This window comes from Bactrocera neohumeralis, unplaced genomic scaffold (assembly GCF_024586455.1).
Source record: "Bactrocera neohumeralis isolate Rockhampton unplaced genomic scaffold, APGP_CSIRO_Bneo_wtdbg2-racon-allhic-juicebox.fasta_v2 cluster11, whole genome shotgun sequence".
NCBI lineage: Eukaryota > Metazoa > Arthropoda > Insecta > Diptera > Tephritidae > Bactrocera > Bactrocera neohumeralis.
In genome coordinates, this window is record NW_026089624.1 from 741,849 (window position 1) to 765,252 (window position 23,404).

The following is a 23,404-nucleotide window of genomic DNA, read 5'->3' on the forward strand; positions in this document are numbered from 1 at the left end:
ACAAATTTGTTTGACAAATCTGTTTGAGTTTGAGGTGTTTTTTGTTGTGAGTGGGCATGTTGTCAAACGCATTGAAGGTTTGCGACAAATTTCAAAAACTAACAACCGATTTGTGGATTCGTTTGTCGTGAGTGGCGTGGTTTGCAAACATTTGGTCAGTTGGTTGAAATTTTTGCAGAGTAAACATCAGCGGATAAAAAAATGGCAAGCGTGAGCAAAAATTTTTTGAAAGAGTTTATTGAATTATTTAAAAATGAACCGGCCTTATGGCAATGCAAAAGTGAAAATTATAAGAATAAATGCCAAAAAGATAAGTCGTGAAAAATTTACTTTCGAAATATAAAGAAATTGATAAGGATGCGACAATTGACGCAGTGAAGAAACATTAATTGTTTACGCACTGCATATAGACGTGAATTGGTAAAGGTACGCAAGAGCGAAAAGTCTGGGGCAGGTGCTGAGGAAATAAATGTACCAAATCTATGGTACTTCAATAAGTTGGAATTTTTGGGTGACCAAGAGATGCAAACAGATGGATTTTGCTCAAAAGTAAGTACATACTCGTAGATTATGAGAAGCAATAATTCTTAATTTTGAGAAAAATTGGAGTTATTACAAAAATTGATAGAGCTTATACAAATTTATTCTGCATAGGCACTGCACCAACAGTACTAAAGTAATTACAAAATTTATCGCGAACATGCTTGGCGTTGTTGGAAGAGTTGGTACACTTTATCGGCTCCAAATCTATCAAATAGTCATTTGTAGTAATCCCAGTATCCATTTCGTTGGAGTTTCTCAAATAAATTGACTCATTTTTTACTTTTAAATAATTGTGTAAATAGCAACAGGCAGTTGCAATTAATGTGGCTTTTTCTGGATTCAACATTATATCAGTGTGAAACACCCGAAAACGGCTGGCTAAAATGCCAAATGCGTTTTCTACAATACATCGACCTCTAGAAAGTCGGTAGTTAAAGATTTGCTGTTCGATCGATAAATTAGAGCGGCTATACGGTTTCATTCGATTTTTCAAGAGAGGAAATGCATCATCCCCTACGAATACGAATGGAAATATATCTTCGGACAGTGGTAGCTTTTCCGGCTCAGGTAAACATAGAAACCCTTCATCATCTACATGCAATATATGTATGTATGTATGTAAATATGTACACTCAATGTTTCATGTGAAATTTCCGTTGACACGGACAACCAATGGCGAAGCTCACGTTTATTTGCTTTCATGTCAAAAAATCCGAGCTGTGTCGAAAAAATAAGCGAACGAACCGCTTCACTTGCCGCTGTAACAGTTCCCCCACAAACTAGCCTTAATATGTATGTTTAATATGAGCGTGTATATACATATAACGACGCAGATTTTTCCGAGCCACGGAAAAATATTTTAGAAATGACAAATATTTTAAGTAAACATGTACTATGTTGCCACTTTTGTCACTTCTTTCTGTGAACAAACTTCAGAAAATTGTTCAATTTACGATTTTTAGCGATTACCATCGTCTCGAAAAGCCGCGTGTTGCCAAACGCGTGCTCGGGGAGATTTGAAGGTGGTTGCTTTTATAAGAGTCGCTTGTTGAAAGTGCGCTTGCGTTCACGAATGAAAATGTTTTTGTTGTAAGATTTACTACATTTGGGCTTCGGGCATTTGGCTGCCATATTGACTTCTGACGCTGCTGATGCTGTTTCAGACGATTGTTGTTTTTGTAGATTGCAGAGATATACATATGTAGGTTTGTGTATGCATTACGAGGGCTGCTATATATATTTCTGGCCTAATAATGAAAATAGGAATATCTTTCAACGAAAATGGCTTTATTGTTTTTCAAAATATTCTCCATCAAGATTTATACACTTTTGCATGCGCTCAAACCAATTTTCGATGCACTTTTTCCACTCCGATTGAGACACCTCCAAAACATGGTTTTTGAATGCTTCAACAGCATCTTCTGGCGATGAAAATCGTTGACCACGCATTATTTTCTTGATGTGTGGGAATAAAAAGAAGTCATTGGGTGCCAAGTCAGGGCCGTACATCGGATGACCCATCAATTCGACGTTTTGACCGGTCAAAAAGGCGCTGGTTTGAGCCGATGTGTGAGAGCTCGCATTCGTCTTCTCTTGTTCGTTTTTCGAATTTCTCCGAAGACTTCAGGCAAACAAATGGTGGTGTGCCACTCAGAATTGACCGTCCTATGTTGCTCAAGCGGAACAGTCGCCACATGACCAGTTTTGCCGAAGAAACAGGCGACCATTTGCTTCGATGTGCTTCTTCCACGAACAACTTTCGTTGGATTTGGCTCGTCTTGGAAGACCCACAGGATCGATTGCTGTTTTGTTTCGGGTTCATACGCATAGATCCATGATTCATCACCTGTGACAATCTTATAAACGTCTTTTGAAGCACCGCGATCGTATTTTTTCAGCATTTCTTTACACCAATCCCCACGAGCCTTTTTTTGAGCGATTGTCAAATTGTGCGGGATCCAACGAGAACAAACCTTTTTTACGGCCAGGTGTTCATGCAATATCGAATGTATGCTGGTGGGAGAAATGCATAGGCATGCCTCTATCTGAAGGTATGCTACATGACGGTCTTGCATTATCAGTTCACGTACGGCATCGATGTTTTCTGGCACAACGGTTGTTTTTGGACGACCTTCACGGAACTCGTCTTTGGATGGTGCTTCATAGCCACACAAAGATTTTAGTTCATCGATGCACTCTTGTTGTGATAATCCACGTCGAAAGTTGTGAAAAATGATCGCACGAAAATGTTCACGAGTTAATTCCATTTTTTGGCCGAGATGAATTTTTTAATTCCCTGTAAATAAAACAATTCACGATTAAATGACAAAATGTTCTGAGTGATGTTATGCTAAAAAATGTCAAACTTTCCAATGGAAATGTCAGATTGCACCTGGCAACACTTACATAGGTCAGAAATATATATAGCAGCCTCCGTATTTGTGTGGCAATGTTATACGCATATATTTATAGGTATATATACATCAGCAGCGCGCACATGATATTACTGATAAGTGATCATATGATTTGAATTCGCGAAAACGAACATAAACAGATATGGTCATGATACATGTGAATATAAGTTCTTGTTAATAAAGGTTATTGCAGTTCTGCGTCACTTATTCCTTACCTCGGGTGGGGGGCAATAAGTTATAGCTAGTGCTAGCTAGTGCTTGCTACTTGAAATATTTCCTTTTAAGTTTTCCTTTACCCCTGGTTTACTGGTGGGGGGAAGTAAAATATGTAAATAAAAGGAATCTTTTCAGTTGAGATTGTCTTTCAAATCTAATTTTTATTTAGTATTTTTCTTGCTTATATACACATTGTAAAACCATCTTAAATAACTAAATATTTGTGTATATGTGTATGTTACAGCACACCACATGGGGTTGTTTCCAGTATACAATTTAATACATGTGTGTGTGTGTGCTGTCATATAATTTATGTTGTATGGTTTGGGCTGTTTTCAAGTGCACAAGTGCATTTGTAATCAATTGCGCAAGCCTAAGTAAATATGTTTATATTACATATCTTGAGTGCATGCGTATTGCATTTAAATGCATACGTGCCTCATGCATGTATGCATATGTGTTGTATATATGCCCTGCCAACCATGAGCGGGTAAAAAACCAGATAATCAGTGGGTAAGAAAGTGGGTAATCCATAGGGTAATCATGTGTACTTTAACATAGGCCGAGCGACAATTTTACCCAGTCACGTACGTATACATGTGATCATACATCTTTGTTGCTCTCATTCAGCAGTGTCATATAAAAAAGTATATCTGTCCTGCTCTAATATCCCCAATCGACGGCTGATGCAGGGTTGCATTTTCTCTTTTAAATAGCTGATGCAGGGTTGCATTTTTTGATTCCTACTTTTAAAATTTCTTAAAATTTCAAACTAAACTTTTTAATTTTCAAAATTTTTATTTTATTTTATTTTTTATATGTTTACAAAAAATTTATTACAATTTATATAAATAAAAATATATTTAATTTAAAAAATATTTAATATCTGAAAAAAGATTAAATAAAGAAAAGAATTTTTAAAACCTGAAAATAAAAGTGTGGAAAAATATTATAAAACACAAATTCCTGTAAATTAAATAAAGGTTATTAAAATCTGAAAATAAAAGAGTGGAAAAATATTATAAAAGACAAATACCTGAAAATAAAGATTATTAATACCTGAAAATAAATAATAATTACATTGCAGAAAGATTAATTGTATAAAATTATAATAATACCTGAAAAAAAGATTAATATTATCTGAAAGAATAAAATATATTAAATACAAATAGAATTTACTCTGAAAGCCAATATTAATTAAATCAAAATAGTGATAAAATCTGAAAAAAAGAATAATTAAATAAAAATCATAATAATATCTGAAATAAAAGAATAATATTATCTGATTATTTGAATCATAAGGCAAACATTTGTTTTCACATATTATATTTGATTGTGCAGGCCGCCTTAAACGCATAAAATACATACTTATGTACATATGTATGTATATAATTATTTTTGCGTACTATGTTGACCTGCGCAATCCAATTTCAAACAACACACACTTTTTCTCACATACTTAACAATTTAAATTTGCTGCTTCTGATGATATTGCTGCAGCTGCTATTTCCAATGCTATAAAAACAAATAAAGTAATTATTTGCGGTGATTTTTAAGAGCTTGATAACTTTTTTTTAAAAAAAACGCATAAAATTTGCAAAATCTCATCGGTTCTTTATTTGAAACGTTAGATTGGTTCATGACATTTACTTTTTGAAGATAATTTCATTTAAATGTTGACCGCGGCTGCGTCTTAGGTGGTCCATTCGAAAGTCCAATTTTGGGCAACTTTTTCGAGCATTTCGGCCGGAATAGCCCGAATTTCTTCGGAAATGTTGTCTTCCAAAGCTGGAATAGTTGCTGGCTTATTTCTGTCGACTTTAGACTTGACGTAGCCCCACAAAAAATAGTCTAAAGGCGTTAAATCGCATGATCTTGGTGGCCAACTTACGGGTCCATTTCTTGAGATGAATTGTTCTCCGAAGTTTTCCCTCAAAATGGCGAGCTGTGTGGCATGTAGCGCCATCTTGTTGAAACCACATGTCAACCAAGTTCAGTTCTTCCATTTTTGGCAACAAAAAGTTTGTTAGCATCGAACGATAGCGATCGCCATTCACCGTAACGTTGCGTCCAACAGCATCTTTGAAAAAATACGGTCCAATGATTCCACCAGCGTACAAACCACACCAAACAGTGCATTTTTCGGGATGCATGGGCAGTTGGCCACCAAGATCATGCGATTTAACGCCTTTAGACTATTTTTTGTGGGGCTACGTCAAGTCTAAAGTCTACAGAAATAAGCCAGCAACTATTCCAGCTTTGGAAGACAACATTTCCGAAGAAATTCGGGCTATTCCGGCCGAAATGCTCGAAAAAGTTGCCCAAAATTGGACTTTCCGAATGGACCACCTAAGACGCAGCCGCGGTCAACATTTAAATGAAATTATCTTCAAAAAGTAAATGTTATGAACCCATCTAACGTTTCAAATAAAGAACCGATGAGATTTTGCAAATTTTATGCGTTTTTTTTTAAAAAAAGTTATCAAGCTCTTAAAAAATCACCCGATATATTTATGTGTTTATTTATGTATGTATTGTATTGCCTCTGTCTTGTCTAATATATGTATGTGGACTGTATAACTTATTACAATAGCTACAATATTTCTTATCTTATTTGTAAATAATATAAGATTGTCTAAATATAAATATATTAATTATTCCGCCTTTTTTGAAGTAATGATCCTGTTCAATTTTGAACATTCTCCCGGGCGGCAAAAGTGACTTCTGGGAAGGTGATTGCAGCTTGTAGTCGTCGCCTGACCTTCAATCGATAGTAGATGAAGACTGCTACTAGTACGCCGATTATAAAGAATAACAATGCGTTCTGAATGTCCATGTTCATTTTTGAACAGTTCTAAATGATAAAATATACGATTTATGTACATTTATCACTATTATATTATATTTAATTTTCTTTAATATATTATAATAGGATGTTATATACATACATACATACATACACTTGTACTCACATAATTAAGCCACTGCATAACAAAATTACGTTTCACAAAATAAATTTATCGAATTAGCTTTGAATTTGTATAACGGTATGAAAAAAAGTTCCGTCATATGTTTGGAATTTACTAAGATCATATTCAGAAAAATAAGTATCGTGGTTGACAAAAAAATTAAAATAAATTCGCAGGTGACCTAGTTGGGTGTGCTCATATCATTAAGCCAGTGTAACGAAATCTTAGCAATTACCATGTGTGAAAAAAAAATTATTAAAAAGTGAAAAGTTTATTAGTTCAATTTAATTTAAAGCGTTTTTTGAAAGTTTTCTAAATGATGGGTAAGAACAAGAGTTCAGTTTCATGTGAGAGAAGAGCCATATGGAGGTGTTACCAAAAGTAGTTCTCTGTCTCTAGCAGAGAACGTTTATAATAGAGAAGGTTTACGGCGCGAAGAACGTAAAAATATTTTTGGCTAACTCGGTCGAGATGGAGGAGTTTCACCACTGCCAGCTCGGCAGCAGAAATTTTAACATTTTCGCTTGAACAGAGCTGAGCGTGAAATAAAAGTTATGCTCAAAACTAACAGACGTATTTTCACTCTTTTGCTTCTATTTTTATACGTTTATATGCAAACATGTGTATTCGTATGAATTCTTTTTGTGCATATTAATGAATATATGTGCAATTGAATACATTTAAATTAAATTGCTTTTTCAGAGCAATATTCGTAGTTAATGTAAAAATAAAGCCTGTTTTTTTATTATTTTTATACTCTCGCAACAAAGTTGCTAAGGAGAGTATTATAGTTTTGTTCACATAACGGTTGTTTGTAAGTCCTAAAACTAAATGAGTCAGATATAGGGTTATATATACCAAAGTGATCAGGGTGACGAGTAGAGTTGAAATCCGGATGTCTTTCTGTCCGTCCGTCCATCTGTCCGTCCGTCCGTCTGTCCGTTCGTCCGTCCGTGCAAGCTGTAACTTGAGTAAAAATTGAGATATCATGATGAAACTTGGTACACGTATTCCTTGGCTCCATAAGAAGGTTAAGTTCGAAGATGGGCAAAATCGGCTTACTGCCACGCCCACAAAATGGCGGAAACCGAAAACCTATAAAGTGTCATAACGAAGCCATAAATAAAGATATTGAAGTGAAATTTGGCACAAAGGATCGCATTAGAGAGGGGCATATTTGAACGTAATTTTTTTGGAAAAGTGGGCGTGGCCCCGCCCCCTACTAAGTCTTTTGTACATATCTCGGAAACTACTATAGCTATGTCAACCAAACTCTATAGTGTTGTTTCGTTCAGGCATTTCCATATACAGTTCAAAAATGGAAGAAATCGGATAATAACCACGCCCACCTCCCATACAAAGGTTATGGTGAAAATCACTAAAAGTGCGTTAACCGACTAACAACAAACCTCAGAAACACTAAATTTTACGGAAGAAATGGCAGAAGAAAGCTGCACCCAGGCTTTTTTTTTTAAATTGAAAATGGGCGTGGCCTCGCCCACTTATGGACCAAAAACCATATCTCAGGAACTACTCCACCGATTTCAATGAAATTCGGTATATAATATGTTCTTTACACCCTGATGACATGTACAAAATATGGGTGAAATCGGTTCACAACCACGCCTTCTTCCAATATAACGCTATTTTGAATTCCATCTGATACCTTCTCTGTACAATACGAGTATATACATTAGGAACCAATGATGATAGCGGAATAAAACTTTACAAAAATACGGTATTTGAAAAATGTGTAAATGACGTATAATGAAATCTCGATTATCACTTTATCATGCGAGAGTATAAAATGTTCGGCGACACCCGAACTTAGCCCTTCCTTACTTGTTTTTATTATTATAGATATATTCATACTTACATATTTATATAACAAACTATCATAATATTATTTAAAAAATTAAATATATTACAATAGTGATAAATGAACATTAATCGTATATTTTATCATTCAAAACTTACCTATGTACATATATTCACATGTGTCATGACCATATGTGCTTATGTTCGCTTTCGCGAATTCAAATCACTTATCAATAATAACATGTGCGCGCTGCTCATATGTACATACATAAATATGTGCGTATGACATTGGTACACAAATCACGCATACACAAACCTACATTCTTGTATACATATGCGTACACATGCAAATATGTATGTCACCACCAAAAACTACAAATATTGCTTTACAAAATATTGCTTTACAACAGACGTTTGAAATGGCATCATACATACTTATATGCGTACACATGTAAATATGTCATCCGCAAAAATTACAAATATTGTTCTACAAAAACAACAATCATTTCAAGTAGCATCAGCAGCGTCACAAGTCAATAGGCATGGCAGCCAAATAGTCGATTCCCAAATTTGTAGAAAAACATATCTACATGTGAACGCATGTGAAAATAATTATGAGGATAAATGCATGCATAGTAATATTTACAGTCAATTTGGACTTGCATATTTAATAATTTTATTTGATTTTTACATAATTTACTCTAATATACATTACTAATAAATATTTTTGTGTTATGTATCTTCTTCTTCTTCTTCTTAATTGGCGTAGAAACCGCTTAAGCGATTATAGCCGAGTTAACAACAGCGCGCCAGTCGTTTCTTCTTCTCGCTACGTGGCGCCAATTGGATATTCCAAGCGAAGCCAGGTCCTTTTCCACTTGGTCCTTCCAACGGAGTGGAGGTCTTCCTCTTCCTCTGCTTCCCCCGGCGGGTACTGCGTCGAATATTATCTTACTAATAGAAATTTAATTTACCACAAAAATATATAAAAACATCGTCTATCATATTAATCTTATGTATCTGCACATGTTCATATGAATGTATGTATACGCATGTGCGCGAGTTAATTTTTACATAAAGTAAAAATGAGTCAAGAGAATATATTTTGAGCTGCACCGAAATGTGTACTCTTTATTTAAACTCTTAAGACTAACTTATTACATGTTTCTTACTTCTATTTATACTAACTAGTATGTTCACTTATTACTAGTTGATAGTTTGTTTAAATACAGATTGTATTATATGTTTAGGTTTGTTTACAAACTTGTAAATATTGTTTGCTTAAAAACATTGGCTTTGTTTTAAGATAAGATTGTTGCGGTACTCCAACACAATGTTGTTTTGATACTTGTTTTTTTAGGATTGATTGTTGTAGTGATAGTGCATTTCAATTGTTGGAACTCAAGGTTGTTTCTGCATTCTGTTTACTGAAACAAAAGGTTGTTTTTGATGTTTGTTACTATTATAAGGTTCAGAAATTCAAATCATGATTTTATCACTCATCAATATATGTATTACATGTGCGCGCATTGAGCTGCATGTTCATACATTCATAAGTATATACTTATATGTACATGCTTATATTTGTATACATTGCCGAACAAATAATGCACAAGCAGACAAACATACACATGCCTACACATATGAATATGTCACCAACAAAAAATTCAAACATTTTTCTACAAAAACAATTGTCTCAAATAACAGAAGCATCACAAGTCAATATGGCAGCCAAATTGGCGAAGCCCAAATGTAGTAAATTTTACAACAAAAACGATTTCATTCATAAACGCAGGCGCAAATTCCACAAGCGACCTCGCTTCATTCATAAAAACAGACGCCGTAACATCAACCTGAGCATGCTTTTGCCTACAAGCGTCTTTTCGCGACGGTGGCAAAAGCTAAAAATCATAAATTGAACAACTTTCTGATGCTTCTTCACAGAAAGAAGTGACAAAAGTGGCAACATAGCCGTTGTCGATTTACAATATTTGTCAAAAATATTTTTCCGTGACTCGCAAAAATTTGCGTCGATATGTATTCACGCTCTTACATACGTATACATCCATACATATTTACGCTGGTTTGTAGGCGGAGCTGTACAGCGGCAAGGGAAGCGGTGATAATTGGCAGCCATTCGTTTATTTTTTTCGGCACAGCTTGGATTTTCTGTCATCACACAAGTGCTGAACACAATGAGCACGACAGACTGCAAGCGACATTTCTCAAATATTAGAATACACACGTTCTTAGGGACACATTTATTGAGGCAGCTTCACAACTAAGTATATAACTGTGTCCATAAGACCGTGTCTACTTATTCGCGCTCAATGTGTTCGGCACTTGACTCTTTAACTTAACGCCAGTTTCGGCCATTGATTGACCGTGACAACGCAGATGCGAAAGATGCGTGCGACACTTGTTATTATGAATGTATGTACATATGTATGTACATATGTGGCTCACATTTGCTTTCGTAAACATACAGACAAATGTGCCAAAGAAATAATATATGTACAGTAAAACCTGTCTAAGTTGGACGCCTGCGGTTCATCACTTTTTGTCCAACTTACGCGAGTGTCCATGTTATAAAGAAATGATTCTTTTCTTATTTTATTGACTTTATTTTAAAAACTAGTTAAAAAAACGTACATTAAATTCAATATATAAGTGTGTAATAGAAAAACAAAAATTAACACATTTTAGAATACGGATATATGTACAACTTATGTTTTAGAAAAATAAGCATCTATATCAATTTGTTTTAATTTTGATAAGCTTATGTTTTGTTCCAATTTCGTTCTTAACTTTAAAAACTCCGGCAGCAAAGTTGATTGATGTGCTGATACATAAAGAATGACTTCGTTCATGTTTGATAAAGCTTCTTTTGCAGTGGGACGATTATAGTTTTCAGTGCACTCATCATCACTTTCACTTGAAGAAGTTCCTTGGGAGATGTGTTTTAAATCCTTTACCACGTTTTTAAAAATAGTTTCATGGGAATCACCCACCCGTTCATGTATATCTATCGATTTTTCCATATTTTCCACAACTATGAGCGATACTAATTCATTTCGAGTTTGTTCAGGATAGTTGTGACTTATCAAACTTCCATAATTCAGATTTTCTTGCCGTGGACATTCCAGTAAATCGTGGCAAGGAAATCCAGCATGTTGAAAGCATTTTCTTATCACAAGAGGGCCTAATTCGCCCCAGGAAGATACCAACCATCGAATAGCATCCAAAACAGAAATTCTTTTCGACAACTCACTTGCATTGTTGCATTCATCAAGGTGTGTTATCAGAGAAAGTATCATTTTTGATCTATATTTTGTTTTTACATTTTGAATAATTCCTTGGTCGAGAGGTTGTATTTCTGCCGTTAGGTTTGGTGGCAGAAATTTTAACACATTTGAATATTCATTTATTAAACTGTGGCTTGTAGCGTTGTCAATGAACAAAATAATTTTTCTATTTTGCTTCTTCATTTGGTCATTGATAGAACTAAGCCAATGCTGGAAAATTACACTTGTCATCCAAGCCTTTTTATTGTGAGCCCATTGCACAATAAAATTTTGTGTGTCGATTTTATTTGGGTGAAAAGCTCGCGGCTTCGCAGCGTTACCTATAACCAAAGGCATTAACTTTTCTCCTGTACGGCTGCAGCAGTACCAGTACTTTGCCAGTTTACCTCCTTTACAATTTGCGCCTTTTGCAACGAGACTTCGAGTAGGTAATTGACGATAAAACAATCCAGTTTCATCCGCATTAAACTGATTCTCAGGTAAATAATTTTTTAGAAGTGTTGGTAGTTTTTCTTTCCAATCTGAGGCAGCTTTAAGATCTACATTCGCTCCTTCACCACTTAAAGCTTTAAATTGAATGTTATGTCTCAAGCGGAAAGATTCTAACCACCCATTGCTTGCTCTAAAGTTCTCTATTTGTAACTCAGAAGCTTAGCCTTTTCTTGAATTATTGGGCCACTGATCGGAATATTCTTAGACCTGCATTTTTCAAAAAACGATTTCACCCCCTCATTTATTTTTTCAAAATCAGTTATACGCGTTTTTCTTTTGCGTTCCGGATCGGGATTGCTTTCTAATTCTTTTATAATATGTTCTTTTTTACTTTTAATATTAGCGATTGTTGATTTGGAAACTCCATATTTTTCTGCCAATTTCCTTATAGATAGACTTTTATTAGCCGGTTCATTCAATATCTCATTTTTAATTTTCAGAGATAACTGCACTGGTTGTTTTCTTTTTGACATGATTGCAACAACTGATCAAATATGCATAATTGTGTCATAGCTAATCCAGGAAATTTGATGCATACATAATTTCGCAAAAATAACGGCATTGCAACGTTTGAAAAATTTCATTGACACCGAAATACAAATATGTACATTTGTGTGTAATATACATTGGTATAGTACATAAGTAAACAGAATACAAATATGCATTCATATTAAATGTATTGTCCAAGATATAAAAGGATTTTAATGCTTGCTGTTTAAAAATTGAGAAAAATTTTGTCCAACTTCCAAGATAGACAGTGTCCAAATTAAGCAGTGAATATATGGATATTTTGTACTATATTATTTTGGTACAGAACTTTTTGTCCAATTTCTTCAAAGCATTTCTCTTTATTCATTCTCGCACGAATTCAGTCGTTTTACATATATTTCTGCCAGAGAACGTGCGCATTTCTGCTAAATAGCAGCGAGAATGGTGAATTCCGTACTTCAATCTTATAAGCTCTGTTAGCCGTCCAATCGAACATCTTACAGAATTCAATTTGCATCTTCTCTATGTTTCACGTTCTCTGCTACAACACATCAGTACCAGAGAATGTAAAGTATAGAGAAGGTGCAAATTGAATTCTGTATGATGTTCGATTTGGCGGCTAACAGAGCCGATAGAATCAAAGTAAGGAATTCGCCGTTGTCGCTGCTATTTGGCAGAATTGAGCACGTGCAGTGGCAAAAATATATGTAATATAACGACTGAATTCATGCCAGAATAAATAAAGAGAAATGCTTTGAAGAAAAATATACAAAGCATTCTCTGAGTCACATATACGTGATTATTTTGTATAATATGGACCATTGTTAAAACGTTATTTTAATTTTTAAATAAATTAATTTTTCAAATAAATTGTATTTATTTCGACTATTTAAAAGTGAAGAAGAAAATTGAAGACCTTCATGAAATGTGCATATTCGCATTATTTCGTTATCATTTTCATATTTGTACCAATAGAATTTCTATGACAAATGCATATGTATATATATTATTTCTTTGGTACATTTGTCTGTATGTTTACGAAAGCAAATGCGACCCATATACATAAGTACATACATTCATAATAACAAGTGTCGCACGCTTCTTTCGCATCTCCGTTGTCACGGTCAACCAATGGCCGAAACTTGCGTTTTGTCAAAGAGTCAAGTGCTGAACACATTGAGCACGACAGACTGCAAGCAACATCTGTCAAATATTACAATACACACGTTCTTGGGGACACAGTTATGTAGTTGTGCAACTGCCTCAATACCTGTGTCCCTAAGAACGTGTTTTTTTTTATAGTAGGAGGAAGTATCGAAAGCCGGAGTGCGGGACTTTAATCCGCTTAACCTAACCTACTCCCACCTTATGTCGCTCCCACGGGACCACAGGACAAAGTATTACTTCATGGGAGAGAAGAAGACGTTTAAGTCTCCTCTATTGCACGGACTGACTGACGCCTAATCTGTTGTAAATGTCTCAATTTTGTCATAATTAGATTTGCCGCTCCGCTAACAGCTTTCCACTTTACAGAGAACTCGCACATAAGTGCAGTCTTCTGAAGCAACCATGCCCACTGAGTATTTGGGTAAGGTGGTAGTCAAGGTCCCCGGTAGGTCCACCGTCCTTTGCATGAAGTTTGCCACCGCTGCTGGCACATTTCAATGCCTTTAATTCTCTCTCCTCTTCTTGCTGTGGTAGACATCTCTGACAAGTACATATTCGCGCAAATTCGTCTCCCTGGATGTCAATCGGCGTCATACTGGCTAATACCGCAGCAGCATCATTTGAAATGGTTCGGAAAGCACTTACTATCACGCGTATTGCTGAAAGCCTACGCACTGTGTTAAATGGTCTAGCATATGATTTTATTTCTAGCGCCTGCATCCATATTGGAGCCGCATACAGGATAACTGAAATTATTACCTTAGCTATTAAACATCGTCGGCTTGAACGTACACAGCCTTTATTTGCCATCATTCTAGATAATGAATTATATATATTATTTGCTTTACGCGTCGCATTTTCCAAGTGTTCCTTGAACTTGAGTCGTGAGTCCACTATTACCCCAAGGTACTTCGGCTGTGAAGTAATCTCACATTCTCCTATGGTGAGCGATATTTTCTCCTCAATTTTCCTGGAGCTTATGAGCAGGACTTCTGTTTTCTGCTCAGCAAGCTCTAGACTCATGGTAGCAAACCATCGGCGCAAACCATTTATGCTGTCATTGCATTTGATCCGAAGGTCATCCAGATGTTTAGCTACAGCTACCACTATGAGATCATCCGCACATGCGATTGTTTTCACATTTTTTGGTTTCGGTATTCTTAACACCCCGTCGTACATCAGGTTCCATAGCAACGGGCCTAAAACCGAGCCTTGCGGTACTCCACTGGAGATAGTGTAGCTCTGAGTGCTCTCGTCCGTCTCGGATAGCAATCTCCTATTTTGAAAGTAACTCATTATAATATTTATCAGATAATGAGGAGCGTGTATATCGTGTAGGGCTTTTATTATATTTTCCCAATTTGCGGAGTTGAACGCGTTCTTTACATCCAGGGTTATTAGCGCGCTGTATTTTTTTTGTACCACCTTTCCATCTTCTTCCACTTAATGCACATTTCGCAGTGTCGACTACTTCTCTTAGTGCGTCAATAGTGGACCTCTTTTTAATAAAGCCGTATTGTCTCTCCGATAATCCGCCGACTTTTTGGATTGCTATCTCCAAGCGGTTTCTTACAATGCTTTCGTACACTTTCCCAATTGTGTCGAGCATGCAAAGAATTCGATAAGATGAAGGTTCTTCTGGTGGCTTTTTTGGCTTTGGCAGTACAACCAGACGCTGTGTCTTCCACGGATCGGAGAATACCCTTTCTAATATTCACGCATTGTACATGTTAACAAATAAACTGGGCCTTAGAGTTATGGCTTCTTTAAGGGCTCTATTTGGTATACCATCTATTCCAGGCGCTTTGGAGTTTTTGATTTTTTTCGCAATAGCCAATAGTTCGTCTTCTGTGTCTAATAGGGGTGGCTCCGTAGCTTCGTTTCGTCTAATATAGGAAATGGAGGCATGTGTCGGGAATAACGTTTCAACAACATTTTTCATAAATAATGCATTCTTAGGTTGCTGCGACTTAGTTTTGAACTTCGACATACAAATTTTGTATGCCGTTCCCCAGGGGTCTATGTTGGCTTCTTCGCAGAGCTTTTCGAAACAGGATCTCTTACTACGGATAATGGCTGACTTCAGGAGCTTTTTTTTTGGCGTTTAAATGCTTCTCTGAGGCTGATTTCGTTATCACATATCTGGTTACGCTGTAGGCGGCGTCTAGCTGAGTGACAGAGCTTCCTCAGCTTGGCAATTTCGTCGTTCCACCAGTACACCGGGGGATTGTTATAGTATCTCGTCCTGCGCATAGTTGCATCGCATGCTGCAACTAGTTCCTTCCGCACAGCGGATACTAAGTCGGCTGCGTTTTCGCCTGATGCATTTGCCGTACTCCAGACACCCTCAAAAATGTCAGTATCAAATTCCTTTTGCCGCCAACTTCGTTTTCGGAAGGTATTTCTCGCACAGTGTTCCGTTTCTTGGGAGAACGAGACATCAGCAATTATAGCCATATGGTCGCTATTTGTGTACATATCTGACACTTTCCACTTAGCATGCCTGCTAAGCGCGTCGTTAGCAAACATTAAATCTATTATTGAACCTTTATTTCCCTTCTGAAAGGTATTTTGTGTGCCACTGTTTAGAATCGTAAGGTTTGTTTGACTCAAAAATTCTAGAATGAGGCGACCACGATGATTAGTAATTCTGCTACCCCATGCAGTAGACCATGCGTTAAAATCTCCCACAATTATTATTGGCGATTTGCTTCTGATTTCTAGGGATAGCTCTAGGAGAAAGTCTTCAAATTCGCTAATTGTTGCACTAGGACGAGCATAGCAGCTTACAAAAAATATTCCTTGTATGTTCGCCCAGGTAAAGCCGTTATGGGTTTAGTTGGAACGTGATGTGAAGGCTTGACCTTTGCAGGCCCATATTGCCGCCTTGCCACTTATATCTTTATTCCAAGTGCTTTCCGAACGTTGAGAATATTGTTCGCTTAATAGAGCGACATCTTTGTTTTCTTCCAGCAATGTCTGTTTTAGAAGGTCTAGTGCTGCAGCGCAATGGTTGAGATTTAGTTGCAATATCTTCATTAATTCATTGACTTCAACATATCTATCCTTTTCTCCCAAACCGTCTTTGTGTATGAGTCTAGTGACCTCACTTTATGTTGCTTGCACTTTGTGGCTCATGTTTTTGGGCTTCTTCGTTGGTGGCAAATATTCCAATATCTCGCGAGGTCTCTTCGGTGCATTTTTTTCACTTTGAATAGGGGATACCTGCTTTCCCCACCATGACTCTTTTCGACGGATTCTCCTGCTTTTCATACAAGCTTGTGATGCAGCTTACTAGATCACGCATTGCTTGATTTATATGTCTCTGTCCGGACATTATGCTTTCGAGCTCTCTAATTTTTATACACAATTTGCAGAAAATATTGGGATTTTCACTATTCTGAGGCTGCTCAGATTTACCGCCTTTGTCTGTTTGGTCGGCATTTTCACATCTTTTTGCTGATCCAGCAGCAGCGAATTCTTCATGTTTGCCTTTTGGAGGCGTTCTCAAAATTTTTGAGTTCCTCCGAAAAGGATTCTCTGGCGTACATCTCAAACTATTCTCAGAGGCCATAATTCTGCCAGAAAATAGTTGGGAACACCTTTCAGTGGGTACGTTCAGTCCTTTGCCTTAACAAACCTTACTTGTATTTTGTTGGATGGTAATGCCGTAACCCAAAACAAAACGAATAAGGAGAAGAAGGAGAAACGAAACAAGAAACAGACCAAATCAAAACGGCAAAAAATAATTGAGTGCACGTTTTGATTCGCTGTTACTTGGGGAAATTCCTATTTAATTTTCAATTAAATTTGCCAAAACAGGGGCAGGTAAGTGCCAAATAAATATATTCTAATGAACCAATTTTTGTACTTATCTAATTTTGTGATTAGCATCCAGTCAATTAAAAGTCCACTTCCAGTCTCCCGGTAAGTCTCAAACAGAAAAAGGTTTCCATCGCTTTAAAAGACCACAAAATTCTTGGAGATATCCTAGACCACTAAGAAACACGTCTACTTTCACTGACTATTAAAAATCGTGTCAATCCTAAGAACGTGTGTATTCTAATATCTGTCGCGCTCATTGGTTCAGCACTTGTGTGATGATAGAAAATCCAAGCTGTGCCGAAAAAAATAAACGCATGGCCGCCTATTGACCGTTTCCCTTGCCGCTGTAACAGCTTCGCCTACAATATAGCGTAAATATGTATGAGCTTGCATACATATCGACGCAGATTTTTGCGAGTCACTGAAAAATATTTTAGAATGGACAAATATTATAAATCGACAACTGCATGTTGCCACTTTTCTAAATTCTTTCTGTTAAGAAGCATCAGAAAGTTCAATTTATGATTTTTAGCTTATGCCATCGTCGCGAAAAGACGCTTGTAGGCAAAGGCATGCTCGGGGAGATAGAAGGCGAAACATCCCCTGCAAAGGGTTGTGCGCTGAGTTTGGAACCCGCCACGTAAAAAAACACCCCCAGTGAATAGGTACGACGATGGAGCAGACGTTCCATTACCCGACCATGAAGAAGTTCGAATAGCAATTGCCCGCCTGAAGAACAACAAAGCGACAGGGGCCGACGGATTGCCGGCCGAGCTATTCAAACACGGCGGCGAAGAACTGATAAGGAGCATGCATCAGCTTCTTTGTAAAATATGGTCGGACGAAAGCATGCCCAACGATTGGAATTTAAGTGTGCTATGCCCAATCCATAAAAAAGGAGACCCCACAATCTGCGCCAACTACCGTGGGATAAGCCTCCTCAACATCGCATAAGAAGTTCTATGAAGGGTATTGTGTGAAAGATTAAAGCCCACCGTCAACAAACTGATTGGACCTTATCAGTGTGGCTTTAGACCTGGCAAATCAACCACCGACTAGATATTCACCATGCGCCAAATCCTGGAAAAGACCCGTGAAATAAGAATTGACACACACCACCTCTTCGTCGATTTCAAAGCTGCTTTCGACAGCACGAAAAGGAGCTGCCTTTATGCCGCGATGTCTGAATTTGGTATCCCCGCAAAACTAATACGGCTGTGCAAACTGACGTTGAGTAACACCAAAAGCTCCGTCAGGATCGGGAAGGACCTCTCCGAGCCGTTCGATACCAAACGAGGTTTCAGACAAGGCGACTCCCTATCGTGCGACTTTTTCAACCTGCTTTTGGAGAAAATAGTTCGAGCCGCAGAACTAAATAGAGAAGGTACCATCTTCTATAAGAGTGTACAGCTGCTGGCGTATGCCGATGATATTGATATCATCGGCCTCAACACCCGCGCCGTTAGTTCTGCTTTCTCCAGGCTGGACAAGGAAGCACAGAAAATGGGTCTGGCAGTGAACGAGGACAAGACGAAATGTCTCCTGTCATCAAACAAACAGTCGTCGCGCTCGCGACTTGGCACTCACGTCACTGTTGACAGTCATAACTTTGAAGTTGTAGATAATTTCGTCTATCTTGGAACCAGCGTAAACACCACCAACAATGTCAGCCTAGAAATCCAACGCAGGATAACTCTTGCCAACAGGTGTTACTTCGGACTGAGTAGGCAATTGAGAAGCAAAGTCCTCTCTCGACAAACAAAAACCAAACTTTATAAGTCACTCATAATTCCCGTCCTGCTATATGGTGCAGAGTCTTGGACGATGTCAACAACGGATGAGTCGACGTTGCGAGTTTTCGAGAGAAAAGTTCTGCGAAAGATTTATGGTCCTTTGCGCGTTAGCCACGGCGAATACCGCATTCGATGGAACGATGAGCTGTACGAGATATACGACGACATCGACATAGTGCAGCGAATTAAAAGACAGCGGCTACGCTGGCTAGGTCATGTTGTCCGGATGGACGAAAACACTCCAGCTCTGAAAGTATTCGACGCAGTACCCGCCGGGGAAAGCAGAGGAAGAGGAAGACCTCCACTCCGTTGGAAGGACCAAGTGGAGAAGGACCTGGCTTCGCTTGGAATATCCAATTGGCGCCACGTAGCGAAAAGAAGAAACGACTGGCGCGCTGTTGTTAACTCGGCTATAATCGCGTAAGCGGTGTCTACGCCAATTAAGAAGAATAAGAAGAAAACAACAATGGAGCGAACAATTCTTGAAATATCTGAAAGATTAGCGTGTGAAGTTCTAAAAATATGGCAAAAATCTTCACTGCCAACTGTAAGTGTAAAAAGAATTTTAAAAGTGATTCGTTCCTACCATGACATATACAGGCGCTTAATGAAACCATATTAAGGCCGCCAAACCAACATTAAATACCAAGAAAATATTAGAACATTTGTAACAGAGTCCCATAGATTATTTAATATCTGCAGCTGCAATGGCAAAGATATCAGAAATTATTGCTGTTTAAAAGGGTGTCGTGTTGCCAAGGAGGTAGTAAGTTTTTTACTCGACCAAAGATCAACCAGAAAAATGATGATAGGCGGTGTCGATACAGTTTCAACTGTGAAGAATAAGAAATAACATCGGAACCAGGAAACAACTATTTTGGTCTTGTCACCTGTGAGTCGGGGACTGCTAAAAATATAAAAGACAATATATTATTATATTTGAAATCTAAGTCGGTAAATGTGAGTGAATTAGCTTTGTTGAGTGCGGTGGAACTGTAGTGGATGCAGGTTTCAAAAGTGGTGTTATTCGTCTTTTGGAGGAGGAATTCAACAGGTCATTAACACGGTTTATCTGTCAATTGCATTCAAATGAGTTACCACTACGAGATCTTTTATTACATTTAGACCGAAAAAACTATCGGATCTAAATGCTTTTAAGGCGCCATCGGATCTCAATTATAAACTTGTCAAACAATGCCGATAGTCGAATTTTCCGTTATACCTAGTACATTATTATCTGAAATAACTAGGGAAGAGCTTAATACCGACCAAAAGTATTTCTACGACAAAATGACCTCTATCAGTACTGTTTAGCTAAAATGGAAGCTAGAGCCCTTAACCATTCTAGATGGCTAACAACAGCTAATCGAATTCTAAGATTGCACGCCACTAAAACTGACCCAGAAGAAAAGCTAGTTGTATTAGCCACATACATATGAAAGTTTATGGACCAATGTGGTTTACAATAAAATGTAATTCTTCGTACATTAACGGAGCCAAAAACATATGGCAAATCATTAACCAGGGCCGTTATTTGAATTCTGATATGAATGCAATGGTTGACAAAGTAATCCAACGAAATGGATACTTTCGTCATGCTTGGTGATGACTGAGAAATTATAAGAGATCTTGCATATCGAAGACTTGTAAAAGCAAGATCAGAGAATGCTCGAAGACTTCGAACGTTTAAAGTACATACTTACATTCAACTTCGATGCCAAAGATTACACTGAGATTATTATGTGGCAAGTGTGTGATATAACTGAACCATCTCTAACATTAAATACTTCTGATGCAACCATGAAAGACATTGTCAAAAACGGTCTTGGTACATGTCAGAATATTACAGATTTTTTATGCCACACCCAAGCTGTGGAGCGCTGCATCATGTTGGTAACAGAAGCATCGAGGGCAGTTTGTGGGAAAAATAAACGAGTTGATTTCATTAGGGCATGACTACTATCACGTCAACGAATGCCTCATTTCAATACAAAAAAGAGTTTGATGTTTAAGTTGTAGTTTAAGTATTGTAAGAGAATATTTTTCGTACTAAATGCTTAGAATGCCATTTTTTGTTTTATTTAAATGTTTGACTGTACTGGGGCACCTCAAAACATTAAGCCAGCTGTTTGATATTTTGCATGTTTGTTTTATATGTATATTAAAAGGCAACTTTTTATAGCTATGCCGTTAAAAAACAGAAAAAAGAATGTTTCTCCATACATTATGGCTCCACCTTAATACATATATTTATGACTCTTCATACACAATAAAAAATGTCTTGATGTTATCTGTGTGAGAGGTGTGTTTTGTACACATTTTTCGCTGTCAAAAGTGAAACAAAATAATGAGTTGTCAAAAGTGAAACAAAATAATGGGTTGTCCAAAAAGTCTTGCGGTATTCTTTTAACGCATCTTCGACCACCTCTACACCAGAACGAAAACGTTGAAACCATCGTTGTGTGGTGGAAATGGAAACTGTATCGGGTCCGTAAACTGCACAAATTTTATTGGCGGCTTGAGATGCATTTTTGCCTTTATCGTAGTAGTACTGTAAAATATGCCGTATTTTCTCTTTATTTTGCTCCATGTTTGCGAAGCTATAACTCACGAACGACTTAGAAGAAACGACAATCAATCAAAGCGTTAGCGCGTGAAATGAGCTTTCCAAAAAGGTATAGCATGACCCGATGCGACGAATAAAACTAGAACTACGCGCTTTCAGCGCCAACTAGTGAAAATACCGCAAGACTTTTTTGACAACCAATATAAACAAGCAAAACGAAATTCTTCATTAGGAGTGTAATCATAGGCACGCATGCATATATGTATTCCTGTCTTTTCATATTCTCTGCTTCGGCATATATGCCATGTCATCATATGTCGTAAATACATATGTATATTATTCTCGGTTAGAATATGTGAGAGAATTGTAAAAAATGGTAAAATTGTGAGGCGAATTCCGACCTACAATGTTAACAAATGCGGCGAATTTCTTACTTTGAATCTAACAAATGTTCGACATCGAACCTGTCCCTTCTCTATACTTTACATTCTCTGTCTGTACACCAATCCACTAAACAAAATGGATGGACAACGGGAAAACAGACACATTCGCTTACATACTGCGCAGCGTCAACACCATTCGCATATTTGCTTCGAGCTACAAATTCGCGGGATCTCAACACAATTCATTATACACAAGTCGTTAACAACAGTCGCTTATATACTCGAATAAAAACGTTGACTACACGGTTCCTGCGCGCTGGCCTTTTTCGCACATCAAAATTCGTATATATGCATTCGCTTATATACTGATTCGTGTCAACTCGATCGCCAACACCGGCAAATCATATTCAGAATTCTCGCCGCCCTCCCGTCGATCATTTTTACAAACGTTATAAAATATAAATTTATTGATGTAAATAAAATTGATGAAAAAACAAAGTGTATACAGAATAAAACGGACATTTATGGTGTAAAACCAATCATATAGAGTAAAGTCAGCCGGATGTTCGAAAATCTTGATGTTAGCTATTTAGGGGCTATTCCAAGCTTTCGTTAAAATTTATCTGTTTAATGCACAAAGAAACACGCCCTCTTATTTTCACTGGGGCGACTCACATATTGGGCGATATATGCAGTACAAATTCACCCGGAAGTTCGAAGTTCTTTACATATTATTAAGTATAGCCCCCATATAGGGGAGAAGTATAGGTTCGATTCAACCCATTTTTGACATGCAGACAAACCATTATAAGAGAAGGATTATCCCTTAATCCAGGTATATATATCACACATTGAACGACATTTTCGATCAAAAGTCAACTATAGGTACTAGGATCCACATATTCGGTACATAGGGTCTTGAACAGTGTTCATTTATTTTGAACAAGTTTTTGTCATAAGGTGGCATACACTAAAGGCATTATTCGAGTAAAGTTTAATCTCATTGTATTAATTCCTTCTTTATTCGTGTACTGGAAAGTAAAAGAATCAAATGGAATTTAAAATTGTGCTATATAAGAACTACGCGTGTTTATTTTCTGATTTCATTCATTTTCACTATGTGACATAAGAATATGAAAAGAATGCCACGTTTCAAATTTTTTATTTACCAAAAAGTGGGCGGTGATATGCCCATCGTTAATTTTTTACCATGCCCAAAACCCCCTCTTGACTCCAAAAACCCTTGTCATACTAATTCGTCGGCAAATTTTTACGTTTCTGGCGGATTTAGTTATTGGTTTATCGCGCTTTTAGTAGTTTTTAACAGTACCGTTATTTGGAGCGGGGTTTTTATCCGATTTCATTCATTTTCTCACTAGTAGTTTTTATAATATTCATGCTGGGCGAATTTGGTTGTTGTAGCT

At 37.2% G+C, this 23,404-nt stretch overlaps 1 protein-coding gene across 2 annotated transcripts in view; it reads right to left on the minus strand.

Annotated features, from left to right (window-relative positions):
- Positions 1-23,404, minus strand: part of LOC126765699 (uncharacterized) — a 460,036-nt gene that overhangs the window by 293,801 nt on the left and 142,831 nt on the right. Inside the window, exon 1 of one of the 2 annotated variants that reach the window (XM_050483434.1) lies at positions 18,358-18,684. The exons of the other annotated variant lie outside the window; for it this stretch is intronic. The gene's annotated coding sequence lies outside the window, so the exon portion shown is untranslated. Of the gene's footprint in view, positions 1-18,357; positions 18,685-23,404 lie in introns of those variants that run through there. 2 annotated transcript variants of the gene reach the window in all.